Source organism: Colletes gigas, unplaced genomic scaffold (genome assembly GCF_013123115.1).
Source record: "Colletes gigas isolate AHSC1104 unplaced genomic scaffold, ASM1312311v1 Colletes_gigas_Sc00016, whole genome shotgun sequence".
In the NCBI taxonomy this organism is placed as follows: domain Eukaryota; kingdom Metazoa; phylum Arthropoda; class Insecta; order Hymenoptera; family Colletidae; genus Colletes; species Colletes gigas.
The window spans coordinates 1748296-1760942 of NW_025106645.1; the positions used below are offsets into that span (position 1 = coordinate 1748296).

At 38.7% G+C, this 12647-nt stretch overlaps 1 long non-coding RNA gene across 1 annotated transcript in view; it reads left to right on the forward strand.

Annotated features, from left to right (window-relative positions):
* Positions 1 to 5916: 5916 nt before the first annotated feature.
* The window catches only part of LOC122400167, a 192482-nt gene continuing 185751 nt past the window's right edge, over positions 5917 to 12647 (forward strand). Inside the window, exon 1 of the long non-coding RNA XR_006259337.1 lies at positions 5917 to 6036. This is a non-coding gene — a long non-coding RNA (uncharacterized LOC122400167). The remainder of the gene's footprint in view (positions 6037 to 12647) is intronic.

Genomic DNA, 12647 nt, shown 5'->3' on the forward strand with positions numbered 1-12647 from the left:
ATGAAAAACTAATTTTTAAGAAAAATCGACAGGTGTAGGTGCGAAAAAATTTTTCGACGAAAAAAAATTTCAGATCGTTCTAAAAAAATTATTTTTAGCTAGGGGGGTTAATTACAATCATTTTTGGTGAATACACATATCCCCGAAATCCTACGTACTTTCGAGAAAAAAATTCTTTACCGAAAATATACTGTGTGGCCGGAAATGTTTCTATAATTTTTTAACGAAGCCTCAATCAACAAATTAGTATCCTTGATTTTCGTCTTATTTTGGCCTCTAGAATCTTCCATTAAAATTTTTCTTTGGGGTGACCGAACACCCTGTATATTGTACTTCATATTGAGATTACATAAAGGGTTTGTCCCATACAGTGAAAAAATAAATAGTAGGAGAAATTTAGTTTGAATTAAATATCGTGTTTGAAAATATTTTATTTTGAATTTATAATTAGATGCTCAAGTCACATTTAAAAAAAAATTGTGTATCATATTTATATATTCATTTCTCTATTTGAATCAGTGGTAGACTGTTCCATGAAATTACTGTCACACTATTGCATAACCAAAATTTATATGTAAATAATTAGATACATTGTTATTTGTGCATAAAATCATCATTCCATGGAAGCAAGTACTCATCTTACGTACATCAAGCTGCTAAAGTCAGCTAAGTAGGAGAATATGTCACGGTCGTTATAAACAAGGTTATTTTTGTATCAGAGATATTCGCATAAAAGAGTTCTTTTTTTAATGAAGTAGATAAAACGTGCAGACGCAAACAGATTTGTCCTATTCATTTCTCAACAGCCACGTCGATTGTTGAGAGAGGGGTGACCTCGTGAGAGAGAAAACCTCGTGTCTGGAAGAAACTCCACTAGGCGCTGAAATTCCATCCAGTAGAAAAACAACGAGGTTCTTCGAGTCGAATCTTTTAATAATTTACCTCGATAGGCAGTTAGACATTCGATAACAAATTCTACTGCATCGAATATTCCTTTCTTTCCTATTTGTTTCGCGTTAAATATTTATTAAATTTAAAAAAGGAAAGATCTATTTTTCCTTTTCAAATTTTGTGTTTGACCAACGCTTTGATAACAATACACGATATACAGGCGTTTAAATAAAATTGGCGAAGGTAGCCACCGATTTTTTCGCAATCGAGATAAAGTAACACTTTTGTAATCTGTCCCAATTGTTTGGAATGGCAGTGGCGGGTATTGGAAAAGGAAGGATACCTCTGCCAATCTCGCTCGTTAATCCAGCATGACCGAATGCAAACGCCGATACACATTAATTGGTTTGAAGAGCGTCGAATAATATCTGAACGGACTGTGACCGCGACGAAAATGGAACGTGATTGAACCTTTAACGTAAATCAAGCCCCGCCATTATACTTTGTCGAACGTATAATCGTTGTCTAATGCGTTGTGCCACGTTATAATCGTTACAGGAGGACCATCGCGGGAAATATAATCGGCGGTGATTTAAACGGTGCTTGATCATCGGATGGTAAAAGCAAGTAGAAGCTGAGTGGGTGGTTCCCAGTGGTGGCTAATATGCTCCTCGTGAAATTAATTTCGAATCCCGGCAGACGGCATGACAGATTAAGTTTTTTTTTCGGTCTCATCGGCAAATATGCGTCGATCGAACGGTTGCCGTTCAAACGAAATCATATCCCTTTGATCGTCCGATGGCCGAGGCTCGAATACAATAACACAGGAACGGATGGCCAGATTTTATTAAAATCGTCGCGAGTTCCGTCATAGGAGAGCGGCCATTTTAGAAATCCCTAAAACCCTCGACGAGGAGAGCTTTGAATTTTGCGAGAGTCCAATGTTTCTCGTTTAATTGACTTTTATTTAATACGTCGACTGGTATTCGCGACAGCTTTTCGAGAATTCAGTTGCCAGGTAAACGGTATTAAAACGAGGAATGCAGAATTTTCGACACAGTTTGTCAGAAACTATTCGCAAAGTGTTCTTCTCGGAAGCTCGTTACGTAGTTGATTCAAATCCTCCTATTCGCTGCTGGCGATAAGGATGCAGCAGCTGCCTAAGCAAGATATGTGCACGGTGACTTTCGGGATTCCACGTCAGGTTGGATATTCTCTTACTACTTTTCGTGGGATTTGTGCCAGCTTCGTTAAGAATTGCCTCCCTTAACTCATCCCAAGTCGAATTCTTTTTAATTCACGAATCATTTAAGACCAAATTTACAGAACCCGTCGATTCGGTAAATATTATAAATACTATTTGTTATAGAGGACCCACGCAATTGTTTTACGTCATAACTTCGTTATTAATGCATTTAAGAAAAAGTACCAGAGCAGAAAGATAAATGATAGGCCCTTGGATTTTTTCTTAAGCGCAGCAGTGCATGTGTAATTAACAACCACCGCTGCTTAGAATATTTGTTTACGTCCATATTTACGCGGGAATTCGTCGTGGTAGAAATTTTATTTTAAAATCACCAGAATATATGGGATGGAAAAACATCTCGAGCGAAATATTTCTCTACAAAATAGTTTCAACATCCGTTACAACGCTGGAAACCACAAGATTGATATATCAGGTACTAACAAATATTCTGGCGTCGTAGCCTGTCGGAAATTCTTCAAATTATTCAAATTTCAAAACTTCATTATAAATTAGCAAATTCCTGAAGAGGTAAAGTTTTCCCACGCAGAACGTAATCTAATTTATCTTACAAGTATTATCTGAAAACAAAGTGTAAAAATTACGCGTTCCTTCGTGATTACATGGTCTAGAAATTAGGATACTTTAAAACGATTTTATTCTTTGGCACGTAGTCAATCACTTCGTTGATGATCGTCATATTATTGTATTAACATAACTCATTCTTTTCGTAGTTTATTTTATAATAAATTCGACTCGTTCTACATTCAATGCTTGAAATCTTGATGCATGACTATTTCAAGGAAAGAAACGTCTCAACCGTTGGTTCTCAATTATTTATTGATAGGAGTCGTACTGTTCGCTGTTTATTTGAATATAGATACGACAAAACAAACGTATAATCGACTGAATACTTATAAATTCACCGTGCGCGCATTTCAATTTAGCCGGTGATTTTTAAAAGAGGAAGTCTTTATGGGAAAGGCTTATTCGTGGCAATTTTATTTTACGTTCGAGGATTTTTTCGAAGGCTTCTATTTCCGATGGCTCTGTACTGTAACAAAGCATCGTTCAGTTTCCTCGCGGCATTATTGATTTTCGTATATATGACATTGTGTAATATTATCGGGAACGAGATCCATACAAATAAATAATAAAGAGTTTTTAACGAACTTTTTGCACCTGGGCTGGATAGCTCGAAAATTTTAATCCCGAAACGAACGTTTGAGAACGAATGATTATTTAAATATAAAGACCTGATATCCAACATACGTTTACCGCGATTAAATCTGTAATTAATGTTCCACAAAAGATTTTATTCGAATTTCAATGAAATTAATATAAATACTCAGCGCCGTTTAATAAACAACAGGAAACCATCTGTATTTTTTTGGTATATGCCATTTTGCGGGCGATTACCATGAAATGTGTAAATTTCTTTAAAAAAATAAAGCGTGGGCGGTGGAAATATTTCACTCTCTGTACCCCCAATCCGAAAATACCACCCTCTAATCTATTTCTGATTGTTTAACGAACGTAATGCCCGAACGACGCTTAATAGAAAGAATCATAAAAGAGTACCAGAAAACTTCGTCGACAATTCTGACGTACAAAACTATGATTTCTTCGTAATGAAAGAAATTCTCGCGACTGTTACACGGGGGTGCAGTATATTCCTACGTACAAAATGAAATTTTAAACGTCGCCGGTGGTAGATCACAACAAAAGCTGCGAATTAAAGCAGCCGTGAAGACTTCGAGGGGGTCGGAGAAGAAAATTAAATAACACACGAAAATGCACTGACGAGTTATTAATTACATTAAAATTATATCTACGAAAGTCGAGGACAGCTCTGAAAGAAAGAACAAAAGCGACACGGATGAACAGGGATCCATTCCATTTATTCAAGAGCCTAGTCTCCTCGACGTCCACCTACCGTTAAACGTAAAAAAAAAAGCGAACAAAATAAACGAATTACGCGACACGCGAAAGCCACACCACCGCGAGACCAAAGCCCCAAAACGTGACCAAAATGTATAATTATGAAATTCTTCAAATACACCCGATTATGGCTGACGATGAAATTAGATATTCGGATCAGGGTTGCCAGATTTACAAACTTTCCACGGGGAACATGCTGGGCGAGGAAGAGGGTTGGGGGTAGTTTATGCGAGAGACATTATAATCAATTGTTTAGACATTAACAAATTGTATTTTAGAATTCACGACTATCCAATAAGGGTGGTGGAACGTTGTTTCGAATTGAAGGTCTACAAATATGTAGATGCACACAAATATTATCGATAGTTAAGTAAAAATTGTCGGTGATCCAAACGTTCGCATACAAAATCTCTGTACGCGTCCATGGTCTTAACAGAACACTAGGAATTTAGGGGTGTTTTACAATTTCGTTATAATTTAATCGATCTCCGGAAAGTTTAAGTTGGTCGAACCGCTGGAAAACACGAGCTTCGTTCGATTACGAATTTCGTAAATTAGACGTAATCCGGGTCTCCGGTTGGCAAGATCCTAGATTTGACTCGAACAGTAATCCAGCAAAAGCTCGGTAACGAGTACGTCGTTGGATTGGTTCCATCTCGAGATCATCGGACGAGGAGGACAGGGCAGCAGGGTAAGATCGAGAATCGCGTTGGTCGACGTTATCATAAACAGAGGTACGGAATGGCGGCGGTCGAGGGGGATGGGTGAGAATGACACACGGAAGAAGAAGGGCAGGAAGTGGAAACCGGCGAGGACGAAGAAGAGAGACAGTATTGGTTGAGGGATCAGGTGAGAAGGGGTTGGTATGGGGGTCACGGAGAAATATGCTCGCGCACTGGGTTGCCTCTGCACGGGCTATGCGGTTGGGGGAAGTGAGGATTGAGACGCGTTTAGCGGGTAAAAGAAAGGCGAGATGGACGGGAGCGAGAAAACGAAAGGGCTGAAAAAGAGGGGCAAGAAAGAGAGGACCGTCCGAAACGGAGAAAGGTGAACCGTGGCGAAAGGAGACGGTCGTCGAACGTCCAACGAGAGAGTGAGAGAGAGAGAGAGAGCGAGAGCGAGAGCCAGTTCTGGGGATAAAAGTTGGAGCATAGCGGCCGCGTGGGGGCGAGGGGGAACGAAAATGTGGTCGAGAAAGAGAGAGAGAGAAAGAGTAAGCGTGACGGAGACGGCGCGAACCAGCGAGCGAGAGAGTCAGAAGGGACGGGGTTGGCTCGTCGGGCTCAGTTTCGCCGCGCCCCTTGCGAAGAGCGCTGCGCCTCACGAGCGAGATTACGGTGTCTTCGCGGCTCGAAAACACTTTTTTGCCACCACGTTTCCGGTGCGTTTAGCGAAACGTAGGTACGTGTGCTGTGCGCGGTTTACCTTTCGCGTCGTCGGTGCCTCGTCCCGCGAGTTTCCACAAGTTTTCTCCCCGGTTAAAAAACGAAAGCGTGGGATCGGGTGGTACCGCGGAACCTTCCGGGGATGTGCAGTGAGACGCGAAGGGACGAATTAGACTCGAGAATTTTTCCGCGGGACCGCGGTGTCCAAGTGCGTCGGAGTGTTCGCGGTTTCACGAGCTCTGGAAACGACGTTGACGCTTACTCGAGGTAATCGTTGACTGCGATAAAAGGGAACGGTGTCTCGTGTCTCGTTCACGGAGTGCAGAGATTAACGTACTGATAAACAAACGTGCTTCCGTATGGAGTAAATGGTTTCGAAATGATTGATTCGTGTCGTTCGGTTCTTAATGACACGTAGGAAACGATAATGGATGTTGGTGAACGTTTTGCTTCGGTGTTCTGTTAAGGCTTCCCCGACCACACGGCGAGATCCATGACCGGAAGAAAGCGGTTTGCGATGGACGACGCGAAACGAGGCGCTCGGCCAACTGTCTTCGTTGCTTGAAGCCATCGAAGGTGAGTCGCTCTCATTTACAGAAGTCTTTCGAGTCACAGAACGTTTATTGACAAACATAACCGTTACTCGTGTGTCTTCGAGTATTTAGTTTCTTTTAAGAATTCTTTCTCGCTACAGGTTTGTTTATAAATATTTATAACCGAGGAAGTGTGCTTTCTAGTACGATGGTCGGGTTAAACGACTGCATAAACATGGCGACAATTTTCGAGTAGAGCGATCTTCTACACTTGGCGATAACACTACGCTAGAAAGCGTTCGTTAAACATAATTTTAAAATTCAAATCAAGGCTCGCGAGACCCGAGGTTCCGGCTTATTTACATTTCCAATTATTGCGAAGTCCGTGTGACTTCCGCTGGCCCACGAGATTGTTATTTATTCTAATTGTATCCCGAGCCCGAGAAGTCTCGAGCAAGCTTTAATAACGCGAAAACACTATCGAATCTTCGAGTTCGCTTTTATTGCTCTGATAATTTATTATTAAAGCACGAAAGAAGATCTCTGCAGAGTTTGTCTTATAAGATGAACTTTCGTCCTGGGACACAACTTGTTTTAAAACTTTTTTTTTGTATTTTTCTTGTTCGCACGCTTTCGTATTGTGTTAACAATTTTGTAGTAAGTACGCTGCGAAAAATTTCATAAGATCATATCATTACCATAACGTTCTCGCCTGTTAAAACATGTAATACTTGCTCTTCCCAACACACATAGTCGTTGGAATAAGTATGAGCGGCACAGTAGCTGGATAAATAATTGCGCTGCATCTACTATATCTGTACAAATTAATTATTACACGTCCCATTAGCATATCAAATACATATTTGTCACCGTGTTACACGTAAACAATTTATAATGTCTTTCATCGCGTTACATGTTCGATGGTCGTTAGTCAAACGTTTATAAAAATCCCCTTCAGCTCCAAGTGGAATCGTTACATGTTAACCGGACAAGTATTTATTAAAACTGTTCTCACAGGTAGATTTGTTATTCGAAATAATATTAAATAAAATATTTCGTGGTAGTAGCTGACAACATAGATAACGTTTGAATCACACAAAGCTTCATCGAATTTCGACGTCCGTCGGGTAATACGTTGTCCGTTGAGGTCGTAGGTCAAATTCGAGGTTAGCGGCGGTCCTGTTACTGCAATGGGTCGCTCTGAAATCTCGAATTCGATATCAGTGGCAAACTTGTTACACAGTTCCAACTAAGATCTCGAATTGAATGTCAATAGCAAGCTAGCAATAGATCAGTCCGAAGGATTGAATTCGATGTCAACAGTGCCCCTGTCGCGGGCTCGACCTGAAGAACAAAGCTGTTCGGTTATTCGAGGAACGGGCTACTCCGATCTATCGGAAGCGCCGTGCTCGTAGGGCGGATATGAGAGAAACCAGGAAGGAAATAAGAGGAAGGTTTTAACTGTCCAGGCGGAAACGTTAAGTGAGCCCAGTAGGTCGAACGGTTTCCTCGAAAGGACGACGAACTCGCCTCGATGTCGACGTTCCAACGTCAGACTTTTAAAAGTTGTGCTTAACTCAAGTTTCCCCGGGGCGAACTCTGTAAGAGAATCGGCGTGGTAGCGTTACGACAAACACGTGGATGTGTTCGCGCTAGTGGAATTGACGCATGCGTGTGTAGGTAATCGCGACTGTTGAATCGTCTGGGTCAAACCACCGATGAAGGAACTTGAACCTGCCCGTCGACTTTGTCCCCGATTGTCGATTTCCGAGGATTTAACGTCCCTTTCGTCGTCCGTTGTAGCCAGAGCGTACGGAAAACTGACGGTGAAAGTGTCCGGGAACGATATGAAAGCTTAATCGTAGAGATGCAACGAAATATCATGTTTACTTGCTCTTTGGTCAAGCGTAGAGTTGTCACAGTGTCGAATCTTTAAATTGATATAAAACTGAAACTTTATGAGATATTCGGATTTCTTCGCTTTTATATAAAGTCCGTTTTATTAGATCGATTGTGGAAACAAGTATGATCCTGCATCCTAAACCATCCGTCAAATTAAACCAATGATTCCAATGGTATATATACTTGTTATTTTGTTGCATTCCCAATGACGTTATTTAAAAGTTTATAAGTATTGGAGTCAGTGTGAGAGTTTCAAAGAGATTTTGCAAGTTTTAAGCTATACAAATCAGAAATTGACAAACAGAATAAATAATTATTAGGGAATCGCTTAACTTTAAATAGATAAATTATTTACGGTAAATAGATACACGCTTCTCTATTTTGATAAAGTTTGAACTTGTAGACAACAGATAAAGGAAATAATGAAATTGTATTTACTTGGGAAAGCATACTTTTGTCGAATTGCTAGAAATTTAGATTGTTCGTACTGAATGAACGATTGCGAACGAAGAAGAACAAAATAAATGACAACTTTGAATAACGTGCACGGTACAAGGCGAGAAAATGCATTCGTTTGCAATGGCGAGATTCCAAGTTGTGTAGTCGTTATATCAAAGAAAATTCGTCTGTTTGACCAATGTTTTGTTATTTATTTTTAGTATTGAGAATTCTTTTAACGTATTTTTATAGAAAGGACTTTATTCAAAATCGAGGAAATCCCTCTTTTTTCATATGGATTTGTTCCAATCGTTGCACATTTGTAAATGTATTCATTAAGGGAAGATTCTCGTGTAACAGTTTTAAGAATTAAAAAGTTTAAAATCGAATTTACAAAGATAACGGAGTTAGAAATAGAAAATTAATTTAATATAATATAAATAAAAACAAGCTAAATCGTTTAGTTACTAGTGCTCACCATGACACTTCACGCGTTAACTTTGATAGACCTAATTGAAAGGAACAATAAAATTTCTATAAATATGCGTTAGAAAGATCGATTTTTTAGTTTGTAGATTATAGTTTTTTATGTAGAAGGTGTTTATAGGTTACAAATACTTTTTTCTAACATTTTTAACTATTTTTAACATTCAAACCAAAGACATATTGTTACATAATATTATATGGTAGAAGATTGTATAATGTCCAAATTATTAATCTGAAATTAAAAACGAGTAATATACTTTTCAAACGAGTAAATATAATAGAAACGTAGAATTGATATTTTGTTGATTTTTTTTTTTTTTTTAATAACTTTGACTCGTCTCTATAGTTGAGAGTTTATAAGCCGAATGCACCGATTGATACCAATGTCATTGTATCCTTTTTGAATGATATCGAGTACATCATTCAGATTCAACAGATTTTGCAACATCGATTTACAGCATTTGTACTGAATTTAAATTCGGTCATTGAGCCGGTCAATGCATTATTGTAACGTTGTTATCACGTTAGAATGATTCCCGCCTGCAGAAAGTGTGCTTTGGACGATTGTTCGATTGAAATATCAAATTCAAGCATAAATAATTGGCTTCATAGAGTAGAAATACACGTAAAATGCCTACGTAAACACGTTGATTCATCATGCTTTGCATACGATGTATGTAACCAAAGGCAGTTAAGGTAATTTTGCTCGTCAAATTTCTACTATACCTCTTTTAACCGTGAATTTGATGCACCTCGAACGAAATTCTTCAGCTATTCGACGAATTAAATTTTCCATACAAAACGATGAAACTGGAATTCATCGGTAGAAACTTCTTCAACTCTCGAATATCCTGTTCAGTCTAAATTCCCTTTTGCGAACGTTCATTTTGGTTTTTTTTCGAAAATACGTGACTTTTGCGAGAGACTCGACCCATTAAACCGAATTCATTTAGACGACGATGCTTTGCGCGCGCCCCGAGTTTCACATTTTGATGAAATTTTCGAACGGATGTCCATATTTGATCCGGTGTCTATTTTTTTTTTTTTTTTGAAACGAGATACGAACCGTTTTTGGACCAGTTTTCCGCGAATTATTAAGCCGAATTTTATGTTCCAAGCTGCCTGGTCCTTTTAGGAGTTTTATAAATCCGTAGCGAACAGTAAACGACACGCTCGTAACCTCGCCCATTCGATAAAATGCCATTTTAAAAACATACCATATATTTCATGTTATTTTCACCAAAAGTGTCAAAATACATCCAAAGTTTCACTTAATTAAAATTTTCTGTTCTCGAGAGTCTCACAATTTTTGAACATCTCGCGAAATATTCATTTTTTAATCCCGTTTTCGACTAACCCCAAGATTAAAAAATATATTTCTTTCGATATACGTTTGAAAACTGCTTTTCCAAGGAGTTGAAACGAAAAAAATATACCGAAAACTCTCGATAAAGCCACGGTCGCGGGAAATTCTGAAACGTCGTCTTTATTTCGGCATCAGGGGAAAGGAACGACGCGGATAATTTGGTCGAAATCGCGGAGCCAGTCGGCGGAAGCGAGCCCCGGCGTAAACGAGTTGGTTTATAAACGTATTAAGGCCTCTGAGTTTTTGCTTTCTTTGATTCCGCTCTCGCCGACAGCTGGCAGAAGGAAACACCTTCGTTGTGAAAATCCGCTAGGCTTTCCGGCCATTGTCAAAGGATTGGATGATTAATCGCTCCCGCCGTGTTTCCATCGGAGAGATGCGCGAGCGCGCGCCCACAGTTATCGCCCACGCATACGTCACCGCAGACGGGAATTCGTCAATGTCGAAAATTGGAGTAAAAGCCCTGCGAGTGATTGAGTTGCTCGAACTTTGTCGCTCGGCGTTGCTCTCTGTACGAGATTCTTTCCACGACCTTCCACCATTTTCCTATTTTAGCTGGATATTTTGTCGCATTTTTATACTACGCTGATAGATTAAATAATAAAACTTGGCTGTCACGACGTATAACGATAGCTAACAAAGAAGAATTAATTAATGGGTTTAGAGACCAAACAAGATATATAAAAACATTTCCCAATCATAAGATATTGTCTTATAAATTTTTCATTGGTTACGTTCTTGTTAATCGCAAGAAGAATAAAATTGAAAGTATGAACTAGATTTCGCTCAAAATAAAAATGATAGAGAAAGGAGTGATCGACAAGACTAGATTTTTTTAAAAAACTCTTGTAATTTTCCACGTTTGCTAGAACTTTTTTTTAAATATTCTGTGTATTCATTCTTTGTAGATGGTTAAATAAAAAATAATTGTGTTTAATGACAGAGTAGTACGGCAGCATGATTGATCGTGAATGAACGAATGAAAGGGTTTGTTAGTGAAATTGGTACGCGATTATTACTTGCGTTGACGTATACGTACTGTAAATTGAACGCCACCGTCGACGATTGATTAATAAATTAATTCTGATACATACAACGAAATGTTCGTTGCGTCCCCGATTCAGGTCATCGTTAATTAATTGTTTCTTGCTAGTCGAATGATAAAATGGGCGTTCGAACAATAAATTAATTATCCATCCTTACGAGCAAAAGTATAGGACTACATCTTATTTTGGAAATGTTATTTTACATTAAGGAACACGACACGCAATGAACAGTACACGCAACAAGATTTACTCATCGAAGTTGAAACATTATTGTAATTTCTTTCCTAAATAAATTTTATTTCCATACAAAAAAGATTAATTCACATACTTGAATGTATTGAATGCATTGTGGATTTTGAATATATAAACATTGAAGGATACGATACAGTTTAAATAAATACCACAAGTATAGGTCGATTGTTTGTATAAAATAAATGGCAAATGCGAAACAGCATTATTTCGAGGTGTCTCTGTTCCAGTGTCTGACCATATCTCGTTACTTCTACTTGCAGTGGGTGTTTGTAAGCATTCACAATAATATGGTATCAAGTTTCATTACTTTCGACTAATTAAAATGTATACTAATTACACGTACGAGATGCAGAGAACATGGTAAGGTCGTTAACGTTAAAAAAAACTCCAACGGAAGTAGAAATAACGAATATTGGTCAGACGCAGTAGTACATGAAATCTAGTCTAGTAAGCGAAGTCTTCGTTCTGTTTCAATTTTCATGATTTTTTTATTAGACTACCGGACGCGATTGTCTGTTTTATTCATTCTGCGCGTGTCTCTCTGGATTTTTACACTTATTTTTCTCGTTTCAATGCGCGATACAAGCTGCCGTGCGGCGAGAGAAAATTGCATACAACTTACGACAGGCTTCCGAAACGTCGCGTTCTTAGATCGCGCTACTCGCGTGCACCACAATGAATACAAAAATAGTTTGAACGTTTCGTCGGAGCGTCGTTTTCAATTGAACGCGGTTGGGGGGGCGTCGATCGAAGTAATCGAACCGTGAAGAATTCATAGAATGACATTTCGTTGTTCATTTCTGCGGCGGATAACGCGAAGCAGCTGTACAATATTTTTTATTACCGATTGGACAATTTGTTTTGTATTCGCGCCGATGAATTTGTAATTGAATCGAGTCTGAATCACGATTCGATCGATGGATGTCTCGTTGAAGCATTCACGGTCGACGACAGACTGGAAATATTGTTGAGGAACTTTGATGAGACGTACAACGTATAAAAAATTGTTTTTTATTGCCAAATTTTAGGCAGGGCAGGAAAAGTAAATTTAATTTAATTGATAGGGGAGAATGTCAAAAAATCATTATCTAAAAGATTGTTTAATATCGTAATTAAGTGGTGTTCGGTAACACGAGACGAGTGAAATTAATTTACATTTAAGCA